General features: G+C 37.4%; 2 protein-coding genes across 6 annotated transcripts in view; both read right to left on the bottom strand.

Moving 5' to 3' along the window:
- pks1 (polyketide synthase 1) overlaps nucleotides 1-2216 on the bottom strand; it is a 126512-nt gene extending 124296 nt beyond the window's left edge. The window contains exon 1 of the mRNA XM_082183651.1: nucleotides 2207-2216. The gene's annotated coding sequence lies outside the window, so the exon portion shown is untranslated. The remainder of the gene's footprint in view (nucleotides 1-2206) is intronic.
- Nucleotides 1-13483, bottom strand: part of pde1ca (phosphodiesterase 1C, calmodulin-dependent a) — a 73964-nt gene that overhangs the window by 45749 nt on the left and 14732 nt on the right. Inside the window, exons 1-2 of one of the 5 annotated variants that reach the window (XR_014209800.1) lie at nucleotides 9723-10084; nucleotides 5885-5911 (exon numbers count right to left, since the gene is read on the bottom strand). The exons of the other annotated variants lie outside the window; for them this stretch is intronic. The gene's annotated coding sequence lies outside the window, so the exon portion shown is untranslated. Of the gene's footprint in view, nucleotides 1-5884; nucleotides 5912-9722; nucleotides 10085-13483 lie in introns of those variants that run through there. 5 annotated transcript variants of the gene reach the window in all.

Genomic DNA, 13483 nt, shown 5'->3' with positions numbered 1-13483 from the left:
GTTAATTTGGGTGGGTGTCTCCATTTCAATGTAACTTCTCTCTTTTACGGCCGTGACGAGAGCGTTGCTCTCCTTGGCTGTGAACCGCTCCTGGCGCGCGCCTGGCAAATCCGCCGTTACAATAGCAATCCGCTATGGAAAAAGCGCGTCTGCTCTTAAAGGGAATGTGAGATGACGCTCTGATTGGTTTATTTCACGTTACGCCCAAACCACACCTATGAATAATGAAGCTACTTCAGACCAACCCATTTTAGATTTGCGCCGGGCGCAAGAGTCATTTATCCCGCCGGGAAAATAGCAACAGCGCCGAGACCCGCCCACAAAGTTACTTGCGCTTTGCGCTTGACACTTGCGTTTCAGATCCTTAAAATAGGGCCCTGTATGTTTTGAATGCTTATATCTTCTAAATGCAAATTTTGTCATTTTGGAGTACACTATAGCTTATAGATAACAGTAAGGCTGACATAAAAAACTTTCACAGAGTGTCTTTTGACACTGGGTGCAATTAGCTCATCTTGTTGGCAAATAATATTTTAACTAACTCAACCCACTGTCTAGTTGAGCCAGACAAAATTACAAAAGAAACCAAGCTGGTAGCTGGAAGAGTGGCTTGGAGAGTAAGGACAGTGGATTTCATGGAAAGGTTTTTATTTTAAATCAAGACACCACAGGTGAACAGGGTAAAAACGAATAAATCACCATACTTAACCAGTTGATTAATCACAGTATACATTAAAAAAAACTGTTTTGTATTACACATTTTCTGGAATGTCATGTGTAAATGAGGCATTATCAAATCAAATCTGCACTAATTAGCATACATTTCCAGAACAGAAATCTGAACATTGGATAAAGCCAGTTTCAACATGTTTATTAGGGTTGGAGGTTTTTACAGAAGGTGTTTTTGGCAACAGACCAAAATATAAAATTAAAATAAAATTTTCACTATTATAAATCAGTGGTAAAGATTTATAAACACACCCATAAACCCATTGTGGTATGCATGGAAATCAACACAGATGAATGTTAGTCAGCAACTGTATCCCATTTTTTTGTGGGGGAACAGCAGGGAAAGAGGGGTCGTCGTTGGTCCGGAAGGGATTGCTCCCTGCTATGGGAGATAAACCCAGACTCATTTCTGCTCTCCATCTCACTGCCGGCAAATTGAAGGACAGATCAGAGCAAAGCGTACCCACAATCAGCACTTCACTCTTCAACAGTACGGCACATTTAATCCCCGCAAACCCCTTTGGGCGCGGGACTCTTCAGGAGTATGGAATTATATACTCAGGAAAGCCTACATATGGCCTATGCGGAAAGCACATAAAGAAAGATGGCAAATGACAAAAGCATCCATTTTGTCTCCCTGTTTTGTATTCAATTGAGAAAACACACCAGTGACGGCGGCTCCCGTGGGAGGGCTTTGGTGTTGTAAGGTGAAATCGCTTGTTAAATATGTCAGTTTTTGACTGGAGTAATTATCTTGTTAATTATCAGGTGTGGGGGCTGCGATTCAATGACTGTGAAGCGATCAATTAACAAGCTGAAATCAGTCAGTGGAGGCATGACGAGACAAGACCTCAGGAGCCGAATGCATTTAGCTAGTGCAAGAAACTCACAACTGCCAAAACACAGCACTGGATCGCTGACTGACTTAATCTTCTGAGATGTTATTGTGTAAAAAAGTCTAAACGCTCCAATGCGAAAGAGAATTTTCGTCTGTCAGTGGTTTCTAAATATTTATCTCCGGTTCATTCCAACTTGGCATCGTTAATCGGCTTCACATGTAGTCTATCAGAGCGACACGACGAAAGAGCTGAATGCGGACAGACTGTTGGGTTCAAACCACATCAAAGCTAGTTTCCATGCCACAAAAAAAAAAGAGTAAAAAAAGAACGTCATGATAACGTGTAAATAAACCCCATCTGCACAATGCTCGGGTGGGTTTGAATGCCCTAGTGTTTATTACGCCATGTGTGAGAAACAGATTGAAGTGCCGTCGGGCTGCAGGAGCCTGTAATGGCTGTGCTGTCTCTGACTGGGAAGCCAGTCCTAATTAGATCATCATAAAAGGCCACACTGATGGCCGTTATACTCTCCCTGGACTCAGTGGCTCTGATATCAGTTTGGGTCAAGATGCAAACAGTGGACAAAATGCTGGTGGCAGTACAAACCAGCCAAGAGAAACCTTTAGCCAAATACTCACTATATTGCTGACTTTGGCCATATAAAAAACTCTATGAAATAAAATGATCTCTACGAAGATTAAAAATCTCTTTTACAAGAGTGTCCTGGCCAGGACGGGCAGCTAATTAAGGAACACAAAATAAAGTTAACAAAAGAAAACATAAAAATCACAATTCACATAAAATACAATAAATACAGAAAAACAGTGCCAGGTAAATAACTAAATAAACAATTAAATACAAACATTTGCATATTTATGTATATGTATATGTATATGTATATATATAGTATATATATATATATATATATGTGTGTGTGTGTGTGTGTGTGTGTGTGTGTGTGTGTGTGTGTGTGTGTGTGTGTGTGTGTGTGTGTGTGTGTGTGTGTGTGTGTGTGTGTGTGTGCATGCATTCATCACAGTTTAAAATTTTGGGGTTGGTAAGATTTTTTACGTTTCTTATGCTCTTATGCTGCACAAAGGACACATTAATTCAAAATACAACAAAATATGATCAAAATAAAACAAAAACAGTAATACTGTGAAATATTATTGCTGATAAATATTTTATTATTTATAATAAATATTTCTTATTCTAATTAATATAGTTAATAAACATGTATTATTATAAATAGTATTATCATTATTTAAAATAACTGCTTTCTATTTAAATATATTATAAAATGTAATTTATTCCTGCATGGCAAAGCTGAATTTTCAGCATCATTAATCCAGTCTTCAATGTCACATGATCCTTCAGAAATCATTATAATATGAGGATTTGGTGCTCAAGAAACATTTCTGAATTCTGATTATAATCTAAGTTGAAAACAGATCTAAGATTTTATCTTCAAAAACCTTCCGGCCCCATCAAAAGCACTGTGCACTGACCAAACACTTAACATCTCTTCAACTACATCTGAGAAGTTCAACACAGCAATAGTGAGCTAAACCTCACCGGCCACCTTTAAAATCTAAAGAACATCTTCCTACTAAAAAAAGATGCTGCATGTTCTCTTCAGACAGAATCTTTGTCAGAGAAATGACTAATGCTAAGAGTTTTATAAGGGAATGACCAGCCGAGTGTCATTTTCAGGCATATAATACATTAAAACAGTGTGAAATATAACTAATAATAGCCAAATGAATGAGTAATATCATCAGATTGTCTTTTTATAAGAATATCTTTAGTTGTTTATTTTAGAAATATTGGAGTGGCTCAAATTTGCATGCCGAACTAGCTCACAGTCCTTTAGTCACGAAGCCTGACTCATTTAGTTCTGAGCCTAAACCACAATGTTAGTGTGTTACAGATCGGCCAACACGACAGAAACCACAAACCCTGTGCAGTGTGACCCAATTGAATTTGACCTAGAATTTAGTTTCTCTTGAAGCTATAAAATATGTTACACATACTTGCATATGGCAACACACTTCAGCATTCAATGTCAATAATGTTGCCTGAACCCTGTATTGATTTGACGTATTGTCAATTAACATACTTTACATAAAAATGTAAACTTTAGTACATTATTTTCTATTTTACGTCAATATATTCATGAGTCGTGTCAACTACTTTTATTGTGCTTTTAGCTCCCTTTTGGAGCTTAGTGGTGTGCAGACATCCATTTTTGTTATATATTAAAAAAAAAGTTGCTTAGACTTCCACATTTTGTCTTCTTCAGAAAAGAAATGAAAAACATATGAGGATGAATAAATGATGGCAAAAATATACATTTTACGGGAAATCTATTCCAGTGTGGGAGAGAGATGCATTTGAACATGCAAGAATCCCTCGTGACTTAACAGAGATCATCAGGAGACATAAATCCTGTGAAGGAATGGAGTGATGGTGATAATTACATCAAATTAAACAGCTGCCACGAACAGCCCCACCAGTGCTGTATTTCGCCTGAGAAAACGTCACTTTTCCTTGTATACACACACACACACGCACAAGAAAAAAATTACGACAATGCTGATTTAAGCTGATTCTTATCAAATATTCTCACTCAACCTTATGGGCACAAAACTGTTTTGCATAGCCAATATAATGTTCAGTCCACGCCGGAGCTTATTATGGCCAACAGTTGCCGATTTATCTAGGACAAGATTGTTTGAAGGACATATAAAGCAACGAAAAAGTTTGTTTTTAATAATAATTAAATAAATCAAAATAAATATTTAAAGAAATAATATTACTTAATATATAATACATTATTTAAGCAAATATATTTCACTAATAATATAATAATATATTAAAAATTATAAATAATTGCTTGTCAGTTTCTACCAACATTTGTATAAAAAAAAAGTCAGAAAAACATCAGAAAATGTAACATTTTTGTCCATCTAAAAAAGTAAGTGTTGATTATTTTACAGACATTCTGCTCATGATCATCTAGTTGCTAGTAAGTGTCTGTGGTTGTGCTGTTTAAGTCTGAAACTGCGCACAAAATAAGTTCATAAACTGGGTTTGGTGAAACAAAAATCATTACCAAGAGAGACAAAAATGTGATCTGATGTCTGAACGGCTTGTGACCTTTCACCTTTAAGGACTCGTAAAGCATATATCCCTCAAGCCCTATTCAAGCACACACACACACACACAGACACACACATGTACTTCCTTCCAGCCCTGCACACACACACAATTATTGACATCTCCATCACTGCCCTTCCAAACCATCAAAGCCTGACAAACACAGACATTCTCATGCACACACACACACACACACACACACACACACACACACACACACACACACACACACACACACACACACACACACACACACACACACACACACACACATACAGTGAGAAGGGCAGTACAGGCATCTGCTGCTGGCTGTTTATGTCTCTCTCTCTCTGTGTGTGTGTGTGTGTGTGTGTGTGTGTGTGTGTGTGTGTGTGTGTGTGTGTGTGTGTGTGTGTGTGTGTGTGTGTGTGTGTGTGTGTGTGTGTGTGTGTGTGTGTGTGTGTGTAAGAGAGAGAGAGAGAGAACACACTGTCTAGATCAAAGTCATTACTGACTGGTTAGGGCTCATTTTGTTTAGTCTCTGGTTGATGTCAAAGGACGTGTGTAGATTTGCATTGTGTTTGAGTGTTTTCCTCACATACACATTGAAATATAAACACACCTACACTGATATATACGAGAGTTATATCCGTACACACGCATAGTACTATGGTAGTACACACAGAAATGTCATGTTACTCTGATGAGTACTATGAAATACTATGAAAATGGTTTGGTATGGTACCATAGTATTATTATCTAATACCTTCACCGTACCATCATGGTTCTGCCACAGTAATTTTTTGTTCTCTTATGCTAATGCACAACTGCACTCCATTCACTAGTGGTAATGAACGAAAACTGCTGTTTATTTCTTACTGACAACCAGTAATTAAACACAATGCCAAAACCCTGTTCTGCTGTTGGTCTCTGTTTTTAGCACAAAACACATCAGAAAACTGTGACCATACTTGCGTACAACAGATGTGGATCTGCTGACCTGAAACAGAATCATACACACCTGGTTTCTGATTACAGCCAATTTCAAGCAGAAAAAAACCCCATCAGTTTATACAAATAGTTTGTAAACAGTTTTATTCGCTCGTTTTCCCAGCTCATGATTCACGTTGAGATGATGAGATCTGTCGTATTCACACCAGTCAGAGTGGATATCTTACCTCTGTGACGTCTTCTTATATTTTCGCCTGAAACAAACAAAAAAAATTGACATTTCAGTTCGGGTAAATGCAAATTCAATTCAGTACATAAAGCCTTCAGGCTAGTTGTCACACATGGGTATTTCTCAGCAACTATAAGGTTTTGGGTCAAAAGTCCAAATACACATGTATTTTCTCTTAAAGGGATACTCCACTTTTTTTTGGAAATAGGCTCATTTTACAACTCCCCCAGAGTTAAACAGTTGAGTCTTACCGTTTTCGAATCCATTCAGCCGATCTCCGGGTCTGGCGGTACCACTTTTAGCATAGCTTAGCATAGATCATTGAATCGGACAGGACCATTAGCATCTCTCTCAAAAAAATTACCAAAGAGTTTCGATATTTTTCCTATTTAAAACTTGACTCTTCTGTAGTTACATCGTGTACTAAGACCGACGGAAAATGTAAAGTTGCGATTTTCTAGGCTGATATGAACTCTCATTCCTGCGTAATAATCAAGAAACTTTGCTGCCGTACCATGAGTCCAGCAGGCGTAATGATATGACGCAGCGCCTGAAAATAGGTCTAATAGGTTAGACAAACTTAGTCCCGGTCATGTTGGAAGTTACGGAGCTGGGGACTATTTTCAGGCGCTGCGTCATATCATTACGCCTGCTGGACTCATGGTACGGCAGCAAAGTTTCTTGATTATTACGCAGGAATGAGAGTATAATTCCTAGCCATATCAGCCTAGAAAATCGCAACTTTACATTTTCCGTCTGTCTTGTACACGATGTAACTACAGAAGAGTCAAGATTTAAATAGGAAAAACATTGAAACTCTTTGGTCATTTTTTTGAGAGAGATGCTAATGGTCCTGTCCGATTCAATGATCTATGCTAAGCTATGCTAAAAGTGGTACCGCCAGACCCGGAGTTCGGCTGAATGGACTCGAAAACGGTAAGACTCAACTGTTTAACTCTGGGGGAGTTGTAAAATGAGCCTATTTCCAAAAAAAGTGGAGTATCCCTTTAAAACAGGATAATTTCTTTGGTGAATTTAATCCATCAAACTAAAATGACAGTACTTGTTCACCACTATGGCAACAATGTAATAAACACAATAAAACCACACTTCATAAATGTCAGGTCAAGTTTTCATTTGTTATTTTATATGTTGTCCTTTTTTAGAATTGTTTAATTCCAATATTTTTGGGCCAAAACAATAGTTTAATATTCTTGTGTTACTTTGCTGTTATTTCGTTAATTGTTTTGGGTTTCATAATTGTTTCACTATTTAATTTGTACTGAAGATCCATTAAACAACATGTTTTAAATAGGTAGTAGATGGCTTTTTTACATTGCACAGCATTTCATATTTCAAAGACATTAGACTATATCATCTCAAATCAGTGTCAATAAACAGTTCCCCTGTCCAACTTCATGAAAAACAATCAGTAAACTAACTTTTTCCAGGGTAATAATAAGTGAAAAGTTCAATAGCTTATTTTAATGCATGTGTCTATATAAAAATTCAATTTAAAAAATAATCCCACCCTGACATATTCACTGCAGTGATAAGTGTGACCCCTAGTCACAGTCTCCCATGTTTAATTTCACATACTGGTAATCAGAGTTAACAATCTGTAAAAAAAAAAAAAAAAAATATATATATGTATATATATATATATATATATATATATTTTTTTTTAATATATATTTGTTGATGATATATATAAATTCTACAATGGTCATGAGTTCAGATAAAAAAAATAAAAAAATCTACGTTAACATCAATGCATTCAAATGCTTGTTTCATTAAGGCATCCATGACGTTTCTGTAAAAAATGAAAACAATGACCCTTCTATGACGGACATCTGAACATTTGGTCATCTAAATCCAGTTACTTCATGAATGCTCGCTCTGTCTTGCACGTAGAGAGGAAATGCCACTTCTTTTAAAGCAGCTTTTGGTAAAATATCTCAACTGCAGCTGCTCTCAAGTCATACGAAGACAGACGCTCTGATTGGTCAACCTAGAAACTGATGACATCACCTTCAGTTCAATTGCTGCTATTCATGTGATCGGTGAAGAGATGAGTGTTCTGAATGGATTTGAATGTGCAGCGACCTTTAACCTTTACCCTCAGCTTCCTGTCTTTCATCTTACATTCTTCATTCATCATCATCATCATCGAAACCCCTCTCTCTTTGCTCTTACCGCGAAGAGCGCCTGCCTTTATTACAGCCTTAAACTTTTATAGGTGTGTGTGTGTCTAATGGTGTCGATATGGGTCTCATTTCCCTTGGAGCCGCCAAGGGCACAATTAAATTCTTAATACGCACAATAAAACGGGGTTAAAAGGGAAATAAAGCTGGAAACAGAACGACTTTGCTTTCCTTCGGTTCAATTCCACCCCGAACAAAGCCCAGATCTTGACCAGTGTCGTTGTTACAATATTGATGGCCTTTGTTTCAGGACAAATAACTGCTGTCTGGTTTCCCCATCTGGGTTCAGAGACCCCGGGCTGACAGCAACTCCCCCATCACGGTGAACGCAGTTGTCATAAATCTAAAACGAATCCTGGAAGATATTTTGCTGTTTATAACCGGGATTAGCATTCAGCGGCTTAATGTGGAATGACACAGTGAGGGATTAGATCAATCCCTTCAACGGCAAACAATAAAATCCCCCTGTGATAACATACACGGTCATTAAGCTCCAAATAAATTCAGAATAAGCTATTTTTTTTTACTGGCAATAAATGAGACAACGATATATAAATTGCACATGCAAATATTTCATGTTGTGCTTTCATGGCACTTAGTCGTGAGACTCTCGTGAGCACGCATGCATCTTTTTCTGCAACATTAGCACCTGAACTTCACCTCCGGATCACATGACATCAATGAAATAAAACATGCAAAACAAAAAATGCAACTTTTAAATGTTTCTGTATAATCCATTTTGGTGCATTTATTTACATGATCTAGATTCAGTAGGAAATTCAAACATTACATTTCCCTTCTGTAATTCCTCCACAAATATGTGAGCTTTGCAAATATTTAGTTTTAATATGCTAGATCCATTTGAAGTCTAGTTTTCAAACAAATGCACTCGAAATGTTGAAACACTTTTAATGGAAGATGAGGCTGGTTTTGTGTCTGGGAACCGAGCCACACATGAAGAGGATGTTTGTGTTGAACGTGACCCGTTAACCCTGACCTTTTCACAAATATGCCGGCATCACATTAGATGCAAAATCTACTGCAAATCACACATTGAAAACATCAAAAGTACCATAAAAAGTTCATAAAATAAGTTTAACTCACAATAATTTTAAATAATAAATAATTTTATTATTCATAATAATTTGTTCTGTATAATTCATTTACTTAATGCACAAAATAATATTTTTTATTGTTTATCTTAGTTTTGATTAAATTATTTATTAGCATCTTTTATGAATTAAAATGATATTTAATTATGACTGTTAACCTCACATCGAAAAAAATATTTATATATACATTTTAATTAATGTACTTGCATACTTCATATTACAATAAAATATTACCATTATTATTGTGTAATTTTTTTATAATAAATTATTTTATTCTTCATATTCTTTTACTCTTTGCAATGTATTATGTTCTTATTTTATTTAATTAATGTCCTCACAATGACCTCACAATAAACACATTTTATTATTACAATATTATTTATGCACTTTTATATTTAATATTCCTATCAAATATTCCTATTATTATTTTGCTCTTTTTTTTATGTGTTTTAGTCAAATTCAGATTCATAAACATGTTGCTCACTCATGCAGAGAAATAAAAGTATGAAACTCTACTCACAGTCCTCGCAGTCTGAGCCAGATCTTCTCAATCTGATCTGCCTGTAGGTACTTCAGAGAGTTGTTCTCGAAATCCTCAATCTCTTTGGTGGGGGATTCCATGTCAAAAAAGTCGACCAGGCAAAACGACATGAACGAGTTTGTATCAGGACAGCGCGGACGCAGAGGCAGTTTGTAGAGGCAGCAGCAGCAGACGCCGAGTGTGTCACAGAGACAGCTGTAGCACGTCCCTCATCCTCTCTCTCTCTCTCTCTCTCTCTCTCTCTCTCTCTGTGTGGTTGTGGGCTTGTGTCACCAGTTCTGGTCAGGTGTACAGAGAGGAGCGCGTATGGCAGCACTGCAGGGGGCCGCTCTCTCCCTCTCATGAATATAAGGCAGTGGAGAGGAAGAGGAGGAGGAGGAGGAGGAGGAGGAGGAAGGGAGGGGATTAAACAACTGCTGTTGATCTCTGTATCAGAGTCTCAGCTCTATGCAGCCACACACACACATGAAGAATAAAACCAATGCAATGGACTGCTGCACAGTCTGGGATGAGTGGAGAGACATAAAGGACAGGAGGGAGAGAAAAAAAGAGAAAAAAGAGATAAGAAGTTGAAAGAGGCGGACTTGGAGGAGAGGTTGTCTCTAGCGTATAAATGATGTGTTTGAGACTGGGAGAGAGAGAGGCTCAGACTTACATAGTATGTAAACCGGAGGGAAAAGGTAGTATTAATAATGCCTTCATTAAAATATTATATTCTCAATAAACAATACTTAAATATGTTTATACCATGGTCTGTCTGAATACTCGAATCTGATTGTCTGGAAGGTGTGCAGTAAAACCGTGCAATAAACTCACAGCTTTATTGTTAAAGTGCCCCATTATGCTTTTTTGAATATAACCTTTCATGCAATATGTAATATAGCTGTCTGTGAACGGCAAAGTTGTAAAGTAGAAAGTGCACGATAAATAAAGTTACTGTCTCCTAAAAGAAGGAATCGACTCAGAACCACCTAAACGAGTCGTCAGGAATTCCAGTCTCACTTCAGTGATCCTGCATACGCAACGCGTAACACATTTGCATAATGCCCGCCCATGGTCTTCATTGGCTGCCAGCGTCTACTTTGACCCGCCCTCAAACACTTTAGCTGGTTTGTGTTGTGTACATGTCGAGAAGACGCTGTTTTCTGCTCATTAATGCCGATTGTTAGTTGTTCTTACTACTTTGAGTAATGATGAAGGATTGAGCAAGATTTGTTTTACAAACTTCAATGTTACATCAGTCATTCACATTAGTGCTCGGCTAACATCTCATAATGTTCCTCAAACTGAGTAAAGTATCACTGAAATACGTCCTGCTCAAGCCGTCCTTGCGATGGAGGTTCGGGTTGAATGACTAGTTCTGTAATGTTTCATCACCGGACTCGTGCTCGGATTGATATGGTAAAATCGACGCAATCGTTACTGTGCTGAGCTTTAGGAAGCCTCCGGAGCTGAAATTCAGTTACGTTTCCGACACGCACTGTAAACGTTAGACCAATCACAACAGGCTTTGGCCAATCAGAGCAGAGTAGGCTCTCGGAAAGGTGGGGTTTAGAGAGAATGAATGAATGAATGAATCCTTGGACGAGTCGTTTGAGAATCACTGAAAAATGTGGTGATGTGCAATGTATATTATGAAAAATTGTAAGTGTTTTTTGAACTGATGCATGTAAACTTGTTGTAGGAGACCTCCAAAACAAAATTAGGAAACTTTAAAATAACATTATAGGGGCACGAGAGAGACGCTGAACATACGCAGGTAATTGACACATGCATCTCTCTCTCTCTCTCTCTCTCTCTCTCTCTCGACAATTAATTAAAATAAATGCTATAATTCATTCACTCAAAATAAATGTAATCTTACGCATTCCTACCATTTGAATGCTCCTCCCCGTGGATTATCCCTTACATATACCTTACATAAGTGTTGAATTAAAACACACTATTAACACTATTCATTTTCAGTGGTTATATTGTGTAATCATGTGTTGTAAATTGTAATGCATTACATGTGAAATCAACATTTACACTATTTTCTTACATAAAACATGTTCCTGATCTTACTGCAAGTAATATAAAAGCAAACATTTTCCAAAACCATTTGTGTCGGTCTCTCAAACACTTTCCATTTTAGCTCTCAGATATCAACAAGCCTTATTTTACAAGCCTTTCTATTCAACCACCTGGATAATAAAGACCACTTTTTATCATCCAATCAGTTTCCGATGGATAAAATCAAGTCTCACCCTACGTTTTCATGTCGATTATACTGCTTCACTTCACAATGTTTCACATTAGTGAAATAAAATAGGCTGCAATTTCATGCTGACTTTAAAGGTACAACCAAGAATACAAGAAAACAATAATTTTGGGTCAATTATAATTAAGAATAACTAGGTAAAAATATGCACTTTTTACAGTGTATTCATGGCAATGTGAAATTGCAAGCTGTTTCATTTCAATATTGTAATGTATTTTGGAGTAGACTCAGCCCTTCAGACAGGTTTTGTGAATGAAAAACCCCAAATACAGTGTAACTATAGCACATTCTGTATAAAAATATCTGTCAACCATAAGGTAACAATGAGAAATATAAAAATCCAGCTGTATTAAACAAAGAGAGGCAGTGCTGGCTCATAAATGTCACTGTGCGTAAAACAGCAGATGGTTAGCATAAAGATTGTATCTCAGACTAAATACCAGCTACGGCTTGACGTGAAAATACAAATGATACCATCATAACAACAACTGAAAACACAATGGACTGACACAGCAGAGGGAGGACGCCACAACCCACTCAGTTAAATCAAGACAGCATTAATATCCGACTGAGCTTTAGACTAAAGCACCATTAGATCGAATCGTTTTGATGGTGGTTAACCACACTCCATTAGCATCTGACACTCAGCAGAACATCTGCTCTGTTTGGATTCTTCTTTGATGCATATGTGGATCATTAATTATTATGGTGATTTAATAAAAATGTCTAGAAGGAAATTATTCTTTGTCGTTTGAGCTGTGGGCAGTTTGAAGTGCACTTTATTGACCAGAATGACTCGAATCAATGAGGATAAGACTGAACAAGACTTGAAAGTCTGAAGTGAAGGACGTCAGGTGAAAAATAGTAGGTGTTGAGAGATATGTGAGAGGGGAAAGGTGTAGGTGGAAGAGATGTTGAGAACAGTGACCAAGACGATGACCACTGAATTCAGCATGGGATTCTGTGGTAATACTGTGATCACAGGGAATCAGCTGAAATAAGATCAGTCCAGAACAGTGAATAATTCCATTAACACATTGAGGGCCCTATTTTAACGATCTACAGTAAGCGCATGGTCTAAAGTGCACGGCGCAAGTTCACTTTGGGCGTGTCCGAATCCACTTTTGCTAGTTTAACAACATGAAAAATGGTCTAAAAGGATTGTCCCTATTCTCTTAATGAGTAATGGGTGTGATTTGGGATTTACGTGCGTTAAACCAATCAGAGTCTCATCTCCCGTTCCCTTTAAATGCCAGTTGCGCTCGTGCCATGGCAGATTCGCTATTTACATGACGGAATTTGATAGTGGAAAGACCGAAGCCGTCTCCAGAGTGCAAACGGATCTGCTCGTGTGCGAGGTAAAAGTGCACAAGCAGACCATCTACGGGACAAGCCAGATTCCACCATATCTTTATGTACACAATAATAATCTTTTACATTGTAATCCTTTTAATTGTAATATTTGGCATGTTTGTGTGCT

This window comes from Leuciscus leuciscus (assembly GCF_965113295.1).
Source record: "Leuciscus leuciscus genome assembly, chromosome: 11".
In the NCBI taxonomy this organism is placed as follows: domain Eukaryota; kingdom Metazoa; phylum Chordata; class Actinopteri; order Cypriniformes; family Leuciscidae; genus Leuciscus; species Leuciscus leuciscus.
The sequence above is the reverse complement of the archived record's forward strand: the minus strand, read 5'-3'. Positions and strand labels throughout refer to the sequence as shown.